Source organism: Macrosteles quadrilineatus, unplaced genomic scaffold (genome assembly GCF_028750875.1).
Source record: "Macrosteles quadrilineatus isolate MER2022 unplaced genomic scaffold, UCM_ALF_1.0 Scaffold_8__2_contigs__length_117827958, whole genome shotgun sequence".
Taxonomy (NCBI): domain Eukaryota; kingdom Metazoa; phylum Arthropoda; class Insecta; order Hemiptera; family Cicadellidae; genus Macrosteles; species Macrosteles quadrilineatus.
Window position 1 is genome coordinate 32,094,988 of NW_026542601.1, and position 12,572 is coordinate 32,107,559.

The window sequence follows — 12,572 nt, forward strand, 5'->3', positions numbered from 1 at the left end:
AATATTGTAGTATAGTTTTCTAAATAAAAAAAAAATGTAAAATCAGAAACCATGGATTTAAAATCTTCGTTTACACATTAATCATCCATATGGTTCAGCTGAAGACAATTTTGGCTTATGTTTCTGCCCAGTAAAGAAAAATACTATTGTTTTCATAATTTTATAGCTTCTGATTTACCATTTCTAAACTACCTTAATCGAAAAGACGATTTATGAACCATTGGTTACGCTCTAGTTTATCTTTGGTTATACTTCTGATTTCACCAGAGCAAGTGTATTATTGTTGCATGAACAAAAATCAAAGGTAATAAGAAATAAACACTTCAGTCGTACAATTTACACACATTTCGAATATGCAATAGATTATAATCATCCAAAACACAAGTGAAAAATTATGAAGTATTCCTCTATAAGGGTTTTTGAAATTCAAATTTCTCTGTTAGGTAAGTGTCTCCTTGTAGTTTGAAAAACATTCAGTTTCCGAATTTGCTTAAAAGCATTTAGACTTATGGAAACTTTTCGCTCAAAGAAGGTGTTGTTCGTGTAAGATTTAAATCCTGTTTGTAAAAGAGCTTGAACATTTTAAGTTAGTCTTATCACTATGTAACGCTTATTCGTTTTCCATTTTCTGTTATTGTTTTTTTGGTAGGGTTTTCGCACAAATAGAATCCATACCATAACATTTTAAGGCAACGTGAAAACAGCAATTCTTGGAATAAGAAAGAAATCACAGATTTTTTAGAACCATTTAATTTCATAAATCACTTTTACATAAAATGCAACATCAAAAGAATTTTACACAATTAATATGGAAAACTAAAAGCGATATTTAAAAAAACATTGTTTAATAATTGTATACGTATTTGTGAGCAAACAAATACACGACTTTTTCTATTGAAACAATAGAGAGCTAAAATATAATGCATTACCACTACAGTTAATATCAAATGCTCATACGATTTGCATTTTAATTTTTTTTGTAGGCTAAACCCTGTAGGGATTCTTTGTTTGAAGCTATTTTTTTTGTGACGATGGGTATATGGTATTTAAACGATTATATAAAACAAGTTTCCGTCTACAGTATGTTGAGAAAAGCCTTAAAAAATGTTTGTCTCACCCGTGGACGGGACCAGATTACACATCCTGATCGTTGTGTAAACTTTTTTTCTTATCGTGATTAAAAATGTCTGCAATAACTCCTTAAACACCAGCTAAACACGCTTTCATCTTTCGTCTGTAGTGAAAATGTTATCAAAAGGTTTTGTTCGACCAAGATTGATTCACAGTGATAAATCCAAAGGCCATTATAATTTCCTTGATTTACGTCACTGGCAACACTGCTTCCGATGAGTAATGGCGAACTCTGTGACCACGACATTACTTCCGGTGGCTAAATGTATTGCTGTCATTAAAGGGGGTAAAAGGCTAACTGATTGTTAAGTTATGTGGGTTAAACTTGAATAATGTGTTTCTTAGTGGCAAAGAATGGGTTTGTAAGTATTTCTCTGCATATATTATGTAGGTGGCGATTTGTAAATTAAAACCCCGTAATTAATTGGAAAAGTTAAAAGGTTAAAGTAGGCCAGTCAATATATACACGAAAAAAGGCAAACATCGCAAACGCGCATGTATCTACGATTTTTGTATATGTTGTTAGGTCCCCTAAGAGGAGTTTATACCCAAGTTTGCAACCCTGAAACCCCTGTGCTACTCCAATAATACTCGAAAAACTGTAAATTTCTGGCTATTTTTTTGTTTTATTGAAAAAACTAACTGAAGGAAGCGTTTAATAGGTATACGTGTCCTATACTTTTTTAAAGTAAACTAGATTTGCAACAGTTGGAACCCAGTTTGTGCCCTTTTAGTCCATTTCTTGCGGATATACAGTTAGTAAACAATAGGAATCTTTTTTCAAACATTGAAAGATTATCGGTAGGCTCATTTGCCAAGATGTGTATCGGTTGAAGTAATGGCCATAGAGAAAGTCTTTAGGCAAGATTTTGTAGAGAATTTAATAAGCTTTTATTTAATTCCAAAGTGGTGTGTCTAGGCCTTATAGCTTCTTAAAAAAAGGCGTTAATGATGTCATCAATGTAGGTACTGACTACTGTTATTATTTATTTCTTTAAAGAGTGCAAGAATGTGAAATTGAAATTTTATAGATAATAGATGTAACACATGGCTTCAAAAAAACAAACAATTACTAAGAAATATACTGAATTTGCTGGATATTGGGCACACTCTGATCCACCTCTCCCGCCTTTCTGGAAGTACACGTTCGTCTGTCCAGACTCCAGAGCTTAATCCGCTGAGGAGCACCGGTAAGTCGGGATCCTCCCCAATGATAAAAACCTGATCGAACGATGAACTCTTGGAGAGGGCAGTCCTCACTATATCAGAATCGGGGTACTCTTGAGTTTGATGTATTTAATACAACGCATCTCAAATTCAGTACACAACATTGTGATCAGTCGGTGTTTGTTAGATTCATTTGAGAGCATTTTTGCTTGGGACACTTTGATGGGTATTAGTTCATCAAACAAAATGTCACTGCATGAAAGAGAAGTAGAGCGTCACAGGCGTTCATCTGGTTTAGTGCTCTTCATAGCTGCATCTTGAGGGTATCCATCAATTACCACAGCAACGTTTTTACCAAAGTGGTTTAAAGTAAAACATAGCTGACATATCCCACCACAATGTATCTGACTGAATCATTTCGATGCCAGATAACATTGTGCAAGATGTAACCACCATCAATCACTATGAACGCTTCGTTTCCTGGGATGATGTTTTCAGTGAGCGGTGTAAATGCTGAATAGAAGGAAGATTTTTGTGCCCTTGCGCATTCCTTCTTAAGTGAATAAAGACAGTGGATACGGTGCTAGCTCATACGCAAAATGCTGCTTCAATTGTACATCTAATTGTTTTGTGACGCAGACCCTCTGGAATATATAAGAAGAACATCTCTTGTTGAATACTTTTACAGACGAACGTCAAGGTCTTCACTTTGTCCTTTCGTTTAAAAGTCACTTTACCAAAGTTGTTACCAACTATCAGGGCCTCCGACGATACCACTGTGGATAGAAAATAGGCGATCGCTGACTGGGAATGGAGGGTGGGTGTTGAACCTGATCTTTATTTTTTTGGTATCTGCAGTGTCTCTCGCAATTTGGGATACCCTCATATCAACGTGCTGTTCTGAAGTTAGAGCCGTAGTTTCAGTGAAACGTTCCACCTCCTCGCAAATGTTGAGCATGGAAACCAACCCTACTGACCAGCGCGCCAGCACACTGCTTGATATTCCCCGACCATGAGTTAGCCCACCCTGGCTTTTCATGGACCTCATCAGTACGTGTTCCATGGTCGAATCTGTCCACAAACCAGACCAGAACTTATCAGAGCGACGTTTTGAGAGGACCTCCCTCTGAACGTGCGATACTCGTCTGACTTCATGTGTTTTTTAGGCCAAGCATGTCTTGAAGGTAGAGTCCGAATCTTTTTAAGACATACAACCCCAAATACAACATTTACGCAAAATATGATATTTTTATATATTAAATTTGTTTGTGGAACTGTAAGGCCTAGACACACAACTTTGGAATTGGATTAAAGCTTATTAAATTCTCTACAAAATCCTTCCTAAAGACTTTTCTCTATGATCATTACTTCAGCCTGCACGCATCTTGGCAAATGAGCCTACTGATAATCTTTCAATGTTTGAAAAAAATTCCTATTTTTTACTAACTGTATATCAGCAAGAAATTGACTTAATGGGCTCAAACTGGGTTCCAATTGTTGCAAATTTAGTTAACTTTAAAAAAGTATAGGACACATATACCTGATAAACGCTTCCTTCAGTCAGTTTTTTTTCAATAAAACAAAAAAATGAGCCAGAAATTTACAGTTTTTCGAGTATCATTGGAGTAGCACAGGGTTTTCAGGGTTGCAAACTTGGGTATAAACTCCTCTTAGGGGACCTAACAACATATACAAAAATCGTAAATACATGCGCGTTTGCGATGTTGAATGCTGTTATTGACTGGCCTAAAGATGCATTTTAGTCTAACAATATTGAGAAAAAATAAATTTATAAATTATATGTGTAGACATAGTAATTATTTCCTAAAAAAGCTTTGCTATTATATTTAATTTTTAAAAGGTGTAATGCATTAAAATAATACCCCCGCCACAGCAAACCTGCCGACTAAGCGAATTTCCATTTGTCTGAATTGATGTTCAGTTAAATATATTTTAGTAACATTAGGTTTAACGAGTACCTAGGTTTGCTGTTACAAGGAAACTAATAAAGTGTGTTTTTGAGTAAAATATTGATAGCTTAGTACAAAATAAATAAATTTGCCAAGTTTGATCAAAATATATTCATAAACAAGCAAACTACAACATTTGACAATATTCTCTATAAGAATAACATGGGAATTTTAAATTAAATTTTTTTTAATTTTCTCTGTTACTAATAATCGAACAAAAATACTTTTATATACTAAATTATTTGTTTTTTTAAGCTCTTTAAAAAGGTCTAAAGAGAAATTGGGAAATTTTGTGTTTTGAGGGTCAAAAGTGAGAAAAACCAATTTTTACCCCATAAAACCCCCGTAAAGCCCCGTTCTCATGGTCCGATCGTGCTGGTTCGCGAACTCATTCAAGTTTATCCCGCTTTACACCTTTAAACCAAAAATCATCAAAATCGGACAAAAATTACTCAAGTTATCGCGTTCACGGACGTATATATATATATATAAGTCTATATATATATATGAAAAATAGAAAAATAGGGCTACTATATATAAATAAAGATTAAACATTAATAAACTTAGTACCCAAGTAAAATTATTTATTAAAATATTACTGACATATATAAAAATTTGAACGAATAGTGTTTTTGGCCTCTGGGGACATCAAAATGAAAAAGTAAATCGGTCCCGGGTCTAGGTCTTACCGTGCCACCTACGGTAATAGCTACTTCCCTATAGGGAAATTCGCTAATACTGGAAGACCAATTTCAATGTAATATTTGGAGTATCATGACCTATTATAATTTAAAATTCACCTAAAATAGGTCACATTTTAAGATAACTTTTGAAATGTACATATTCCGTGACAATCCCATTCAATTTGAATTTGAATAACACTGTACGTAGGTATTTTAGAATGTCAGTTAAAGAATTGGTCTCAAATATACTCTTTCTATTTAAAAATTTAATCACGAATAAAAACTATTCGTACATTGACATAATTTTCTTCACTTACAGCTGCAATATCCAATTAGATTCTAGACAGAGCAGATCTTATCAGTTAATTGTGTGTCGTGCTCATCGGTGAAATATGATAGAATTTGGTGAAAACACTTTGTAAAACCACTTTCTCTTCGCCAAATAATTTTTAAATCATGTATTACTTTTTTAATATATTGAGGAATGTGTCCTTATTGTTTTGGTTATAACTTCTTATAAGTTATGTTTTTACTACAGTACTCAAAATTAATCCTTTTCTATTACACATAATAATTTAAAAGAATTTTGATTAAAAGTAATAAAGACATTAGGTTGTCAGCTCCGAAAATAAATTAATAAATAGAAAAAAATAAACTTTGCTTGTTGTACGTATTACGTTTGATTTTATATGAATTAAACATAGGCTATAAGCTACCTATCTTATTTTTATCAACGAGCGTTATGAGTTGTTCTAGACAAATACTATGAAATAAAAAAAAAACTCAATTTTATTTTTTTTTTGTAGTCCATTATTTATCCTATTACAGTACATAAAATAATAGTAAAGGTTTGCCCGCCCCAATAACACAAGGAAATTAGTTGCGCCATAAAAAATTACAGTAAAGAAATAATAATAATAATAAATATTTTAATACATTTTATTATTAATCAATTATTTTATGGGACAGCTTTTACGTATTACTCAGAATGAGTGCCTCTTTCTAAGTTCTTTGTAAAGTAAGTTCCATTCTAAAAAACGTCTCTCATACTTTTAATGGCGAGCATCCATCATCAGACGACCGGAAGTAATGTTCTGGTCACAAAGGTTGTCATTACTCACCGGAAACAGGGCTGCCAATTAACTAACGTAATTATAAACCTAATGGATATTATAATATGTAAACCATATTTTTTACGTCATTTGAGTAAATTCATGTTTTTATTTAGCAGTCAGATTGATCACTTTTTATATTAACAAATAAACAAATACTGTAAGTTTAATCGGTTTTATAGAGTTACGTTGAAAAATCAATTTTTTTATCAAAAATTATAACAAAATTTACTATACTTTATATTGATTATTTAAAGTTCTAGCTTAGGTTTGAAATGTACGAAAACTCGTAATAGCTTGTTTTCTTCCACATTTTAAAATACTTAAATTGTTTGCAGAACAATGTTTTCTTGAATAATTGGTCCTTAAATCAAATGATTTTAAACTAATAAATTGATAAAATTTGCATTGAGTAAGGTATACTATTTAGATCTACTATAAATATAACATAAAAGAGCATAAAAAACAATAATATATCTCATAAATTAATATTGTAACCACTTATTAATCACAAAACATATAATAGTATTTTAGATTTTAGGTATGTAATGTACTCATACTAACATCTAGGCCTACAATTAATATGGGATGTTAATTTAACTTCTTTGGATAAAAAAAATAATAACTATCAACCCACTGCAAATCATCTCACTGCATTGAAAAAATCCTTGTAGTTTAGGCCTGAAATCATCTGCATTAGTGTAAATATAGGTCATTACTTGTTGTGTTTATACTTATTTGTAAAATGAGACGCTTTCCATGAATATAAATATGTGTAAGGCAATAAAGATATTCGTGATTTGAAATTTTTTTTAATATGTCAATTTGAAATAAAGAAAAGTCGTACTTCAATCAACTTTGATTATTGCCACGGAATCGCCAATCAATTCTGTATTGCACTATGATTCAATTGCCCTACTTTGCTCTGTATAGGAAAGGGGCCAATTAAAGTCAATTATCTCGAGGTTTCCACTTAGGGCTAATTAGGTGTGGATTCTTAACAGCTTCCTCCATGTTTAATCCAGTCTCAAGTAGTATGTCTTAAGTGTTTACTTTCTTTTTTCAACAAAAGCTTCAAAGATTTAACAAGGACTCTTCGCTAACCCCTTCGCTCTCTTGCTCTCTCTCTCCCCCCCCCCCTATCGATTGTAGTAACTGTAACAACGCAGCACTGTATGCAGCACGCGAAACATGACCTTTAACAACATTTTAAAAACAAGGTCAAATCATGAGACTGTAAATATGATTTATTATTTATTTGACCCGCTATCTATTTTTTATATTATTTCACTAAAAATGTATTTGTAGTTGCTACAGCTTTAATTTTGTACTAAAGGAACTGTAAAATCACCTAATGAAAAAGAGATACATTTATTTGACATCATGCACTCTTAATGTGTCACCCATAAATGCTAAAAGATTTAACGTAACTATTAGTCTTTGCTATGAAATCTTTGCTTGCACAGAACACTGGTTTGTATTGAGTTCCCACTTCATACATCTATATTACTCTCAGTTTGAAATTTATAAGGTGTCAAACATTTCAAAACAGATTAAAACGTACTTTAACAATATTTTACCAAATGAGCAGTTACTTGCCAATACATGTATCCAACATTTCACTAATCGGAAATTAAAACGTGTAAAACAATTTAATAAATTATAAGTTTACTTTTTAATGTTAAATTGCCCAAATAATTGTTTAAGCAATGTGTACTGCGCGGTAAATATAAATATTGTAATTCAAAATCATCCCAACAAATATTTTCAAAAAACGGTTTTTAGAATAAATATGATTATATCTAATTACACATTCATATTCCATCAAAGTTATTAAACCAATATTAAATTTATATATCACATATGATATTTAAAGTGTAATACTGTTTCAGCCAAAAGTAAAGGTGTAAACAAAACTCGTATGTTACAACTCCAACTACGCAACATCGTGGTAATCAAGGAAACTTCATATAACTCCCATTAGTTGTTTTATGTTTGATCCCAAAACAATGATTTACCCTTTACAACATCCAAATGGCGTATTTAAGTAGAATAAACAGAGCGTTATTGCAACATTTAATAGCTTTGTTTGTTTGCGCCTCTGAGAGCTCCATTTCGTATTAGAGCTCAAATATAAATGAGCGATATAGAGTGACTAAATTTAGAATCGTAATGGGTTTTATTGAACACATTTTCATAATAATAAAGAAACAAATTTTTATTTACTCCACGAATCTCACGTTTCTCAAGACTGTCTAATTTCGTCGCAAGTATTACATTTATGTAGTTCAGGATGATGTTGCAAAATGTAATATTAAAGCAAACTACACAAATGCTCACGGTTTGTTGAAGTATTATTACAATTATTTAATTTTATTTTATGTGTTGTACATTGGTTCAATAGTTTTTTTATCCTTAAAACTTGTAGAATCTTAAACTGCCTAATCCCTTTTGTACACTTTCACTCTTCCCTAAATTTTACGATGAAAATAAGCTTACTTTGTATTTTTAAATTACTGAAAATTGGTAAAATATTCTCCAAACTGACATATTTATGCATATTTCATTTATTTATTGAATAGTGTTTTCAACATTTTTACAAACAATATTTTCCCTTTGCTCTTGTCTTGTTAAGTGTTATTGCGATTTTACATTCTTGACCATTAAAACACGTTGCATGACATTAGCATTAGATTCCGAAATATCATATTTATATTTTAACAATATGTGATGAAAAATAATATTCATAGTATTCATTCGTAATTTAAATATAACTAAAACAAAAAGCCTTAATATATCCTCCCTAGAAGATTCTTTATCTGACAGTTTATGGTTACTTAGGAGTAAAAGTCTATTGTGACGCTCCGACCACTCCAAGGCTAATAATATTTTACCTGGCTTAATTTTACATTTTGGTAGATGGGTGCACATAGTGCTTGCCATGTCCTCAGAAAGGCATAGTTTCAATCCTAAGAAAATTATATACATAGCTTCTAGACATATCAAAATATAACCACCTGCCCTAATAAAGGCAAACGCCTAAATAATTATTAAACGCTCCTGGTCAAAGAAAAGCTAATCCAGGTAATTTTTTTCATGTAGTGCCAAGCCTTAGCTTCACCTTAACATTAATTCATTCAAACCCTAGTGTGATGGCGTATTGTAAGTTCCCCTAAATGTTACACAATATCAAGCCTTATTTTTATAGTTATTACTTTTTCGATGTTTCAGTTCAATATTGAGTTCACAAAACACACGTTTACAATCAGTCAGTTTGTGATGCACAGTAGAGCTAGTCTCTGACGAAGTAAGCCTACTGTAATAAAGCCACTCATTAGCATTACAATGGGGGAAATCCCGGCTGACTCCGGTCCTCTAATGGCGTCACTGACGATTTCTCGCTCAAAACTTTATTCAGTGTTTCTTTACGCAACTTGGGGAGACAAACAAATTCTTTGTCAACCACAATGTATGGGAGAGAAATTGTAGAAATGTTTACATAGGAATTCAACCTATGGGTATTAATAGGTAACTAATTCAAATTAATCTGCATTATTTAGGCAAATGGATTTATCGTTACGGTAAAGCTGTAAGATGCATGCTGTCGTTATTAGACCAAGGATCAAAATGTGTTGCCGTTTTTGCCAATGGACTTACAAAGCCGTTGTGACGTTCTAAAATTAATACTTTACTAGAGGAGTTTTAATCTATTGATGCTCTACTCCTACAACAATTCATTAGATTTTATTAGATTTCGGAGTGCTATTCATAGAAGTGTCCTTCAAAGCACAGTTGTTATGATATACGCCAAATCATCTACATTATATCTCAGGAGAGTCTCTTAGAGCAATTCCTCACACCGAATGTAAGAAGGTATTAATTTTAGGTGTGAATAGTATCTGATGGTGACGTCATGTTGCAGGGTACGGATGCAGGGAGTGGAGGGTGAAGGCGAGGTCACGTGGCTACTGTGATGACGTAGCCAGGCCGCCACGGAACAGCCAGACTCTGTGGCTTGGAACAACCTAACCACAAGGCACAGGTACACACTACATACATATTTATATTATACTAGCTGTACCCGCGGGCTTTGCCCCGTTTAACTTCATACGTGAGCTCGTTCGCATGGCTCAATCACGTCCTGGTTGAAGTTCGTTCGCTACGCTCACTCACCTTTAGGTTGGAGCTCGTTCGCTGCGCTCACACGTCCTGGTTGAAGTTCGTTCGCTGCGCTCATTTGCCTTCAGGTTAGCTTGTTCGCTACGCTACCTCGCCTCCGGGTTGAAGTTCGTTCGCTACGCTCACTCACCTTTTGGTTTCAAATTAGCTGTTGTCAAATATAAAAAAAAATGATAGTATAGATTAGTTGATTAGTTAAAGACTGTGTAGTGTATTGATCTATTGGAAATCGTTTAAAATTTACATATTTGTTTATCAGCACGTAAGCTTTTAAAGCTAAAATACGGTTTGATTTGTGTATGTTAGCTGATTAAATGGTTAAGGATCTTGTATGTGGATATGTGTATAGCATATTATTATCATTTACATTCAATTTTAAAGGATATAATTTTATTTTTTTAATGAAACAGTTTTTTTTCCCATTAGTTTAGAACACATTTGATTGATTTTAAGGTAAATGTGTAAATAAAAAGGACAGGTCGTCTTCATTTTTATCAACGCATTATTGGAGATAGGTAAAGCTCCTTTACACATAATATCATACATCTTCTCTCATTGAGGAAAATTATAAAGGAAATTGACGAGTCTCATTGACTAGTACCATTGACTATAGTCAATACTTTATACTAATACATAATATATAAGCAGTATATATCAGTGAGATCTGAAAACCCAACCAACGCTCTTTATCTCAAATATAATACACACTTTTCTCCGGAAAACTTGCAAAGGATTTTCAGGAGCTTCAATAAATAAGATAGACTTGTCAAAAGGAGCAAGTCTTCTTCTCCCTCATTAACTGTTTGTGCCTTAGTTTTTAGTCAAAGAAAAATCTTTCTCTAACTCAAATATAAATTAAATCTTTTGTTTTTTGTCTGTTATCCCGTACTTATTTTATTATCGCACTGAGGAAATGTTTAAATACAAAATGGTTTTCCGTAAAATATTTCTGGATTTGGAAAACAGGATGGAAAATAATAATCTACTCTCTAAACGCCTACATAAAAGTATATACTATTTTTTTAATCACCAAAGACAATTTTCTTATGCATCTAACTGAACAAATAAACAAAAGATTTCACTTGCCGTGTATTTAGATTTAGATTTTGTCATTAATACAAGCACATTTTCTGTTTTAATACCAACTACAGTATAACCTACTAGTATCCATCTTCGCCCGAGGATAATATGCTTCTAAGAACAAATATTCCTTATTTCATCAAGTATCAAAAACATATTAATGGAAAATCAATACGTGATATTTAAAATCATTACATATTTAAATAAATGTAAATAGAAAAATATTAGTACTGTAGTATTAAAAAAGGTGAGGTAACTCAAAATAAAAATATTTAATCAATTAACTTCTAACCCTACTTGAGGGATTTTACAAATCGTTGAAATCGCTTTATCGATATAAACAAGATTGATGCATTAACATTGCGGTATGTTGGCAAAACTGATCAGCTGTTCCGCACAAACAGGTGATGTTGGCAATAATGATCACGGGACTGCAGTCAGGTGATCGTAACGCTATTGGTGCTCTCATGACGTTATCCGATTGGCGGATTATTGTTGACAATTGAACCAAGTAAGCGGTTTAGGTTCATATATTTATCCATGACTTGTGTACTGTAGAATCTCCTATAAGTTATTACGATTTAACAAGGTTCGTAGAATTTAAATAGTAATTTATTTAGATTATTGGATTATTATTATTATCCAAAAAAGGATTATCTCAGTAAAGCTGAAGTTGTGGTAACAGAATTCCTAAAATTTAATATAACCATACGGAAATTTCATTTGAAGTTACTTCAAGCCAAAACGCTTCGATATCTTTCAATTTATTACCCCTTTTTAAGATTATTATCTTTTACTTTCCACTTAAAAACCCCATACAAATTTAAGATAAAAAATGGCCATCCACCAATTTGAGATTGCTAATTAAAGCTTATTTATTTGTCACACTTCAAGTAGACTATTATTTGTAGCATGAACAAGCTAATCAAGTTTTCCTATGTGATAAAGGATATGTGATATGCGATTTCGGTGATGATTTCCAAAAATGTTTTACTAATCAAATTAAATCTTAGTTACTTCTTCTATAGAGTTGTTAGGTACCATCTTGGATTAGATAAAGATAATTTTAAAGTATATTTGCCTGTAACGCCAGGATGCATAGATTAATTTTTTTATTTATAACTGTACAACAGTTAGGTCTATCACAACCAACATTGATGAATCTGTACACCAGTGATTGTTCTTAAGTATCACAGCTAATAAAAAATTATAAATTTTCAATTAACTTTAAAATAAGTGATAAAATACGA

General features: G+C 32.3%; 1 protein-coding gene across 3 annotated transcripts in view; it reads left to right on the top strand.

Moving 5' to 3' along the window:
• The window catches only part of LOC128999870 (inactive rhomboid protein 1-like), a 301,906-nt gene that overhangs the window by 85,552 nt on the left and 203,782 nt on the right, over positions 1 to 12,572 (top strand). For all 3 annotated transcript variants that reach the window (XM_054426604.1, XM_054426602.1, XM_054426603.1), the window contains exon 2: positions 9,986 to 10,105. The gene's annotated coding sequence lies outside the window, so the exon portion shown is untranslated. The remainder of the gene's footprint in view (positions 1 to 9,985; positions 10,106 to 12,572) is intronic.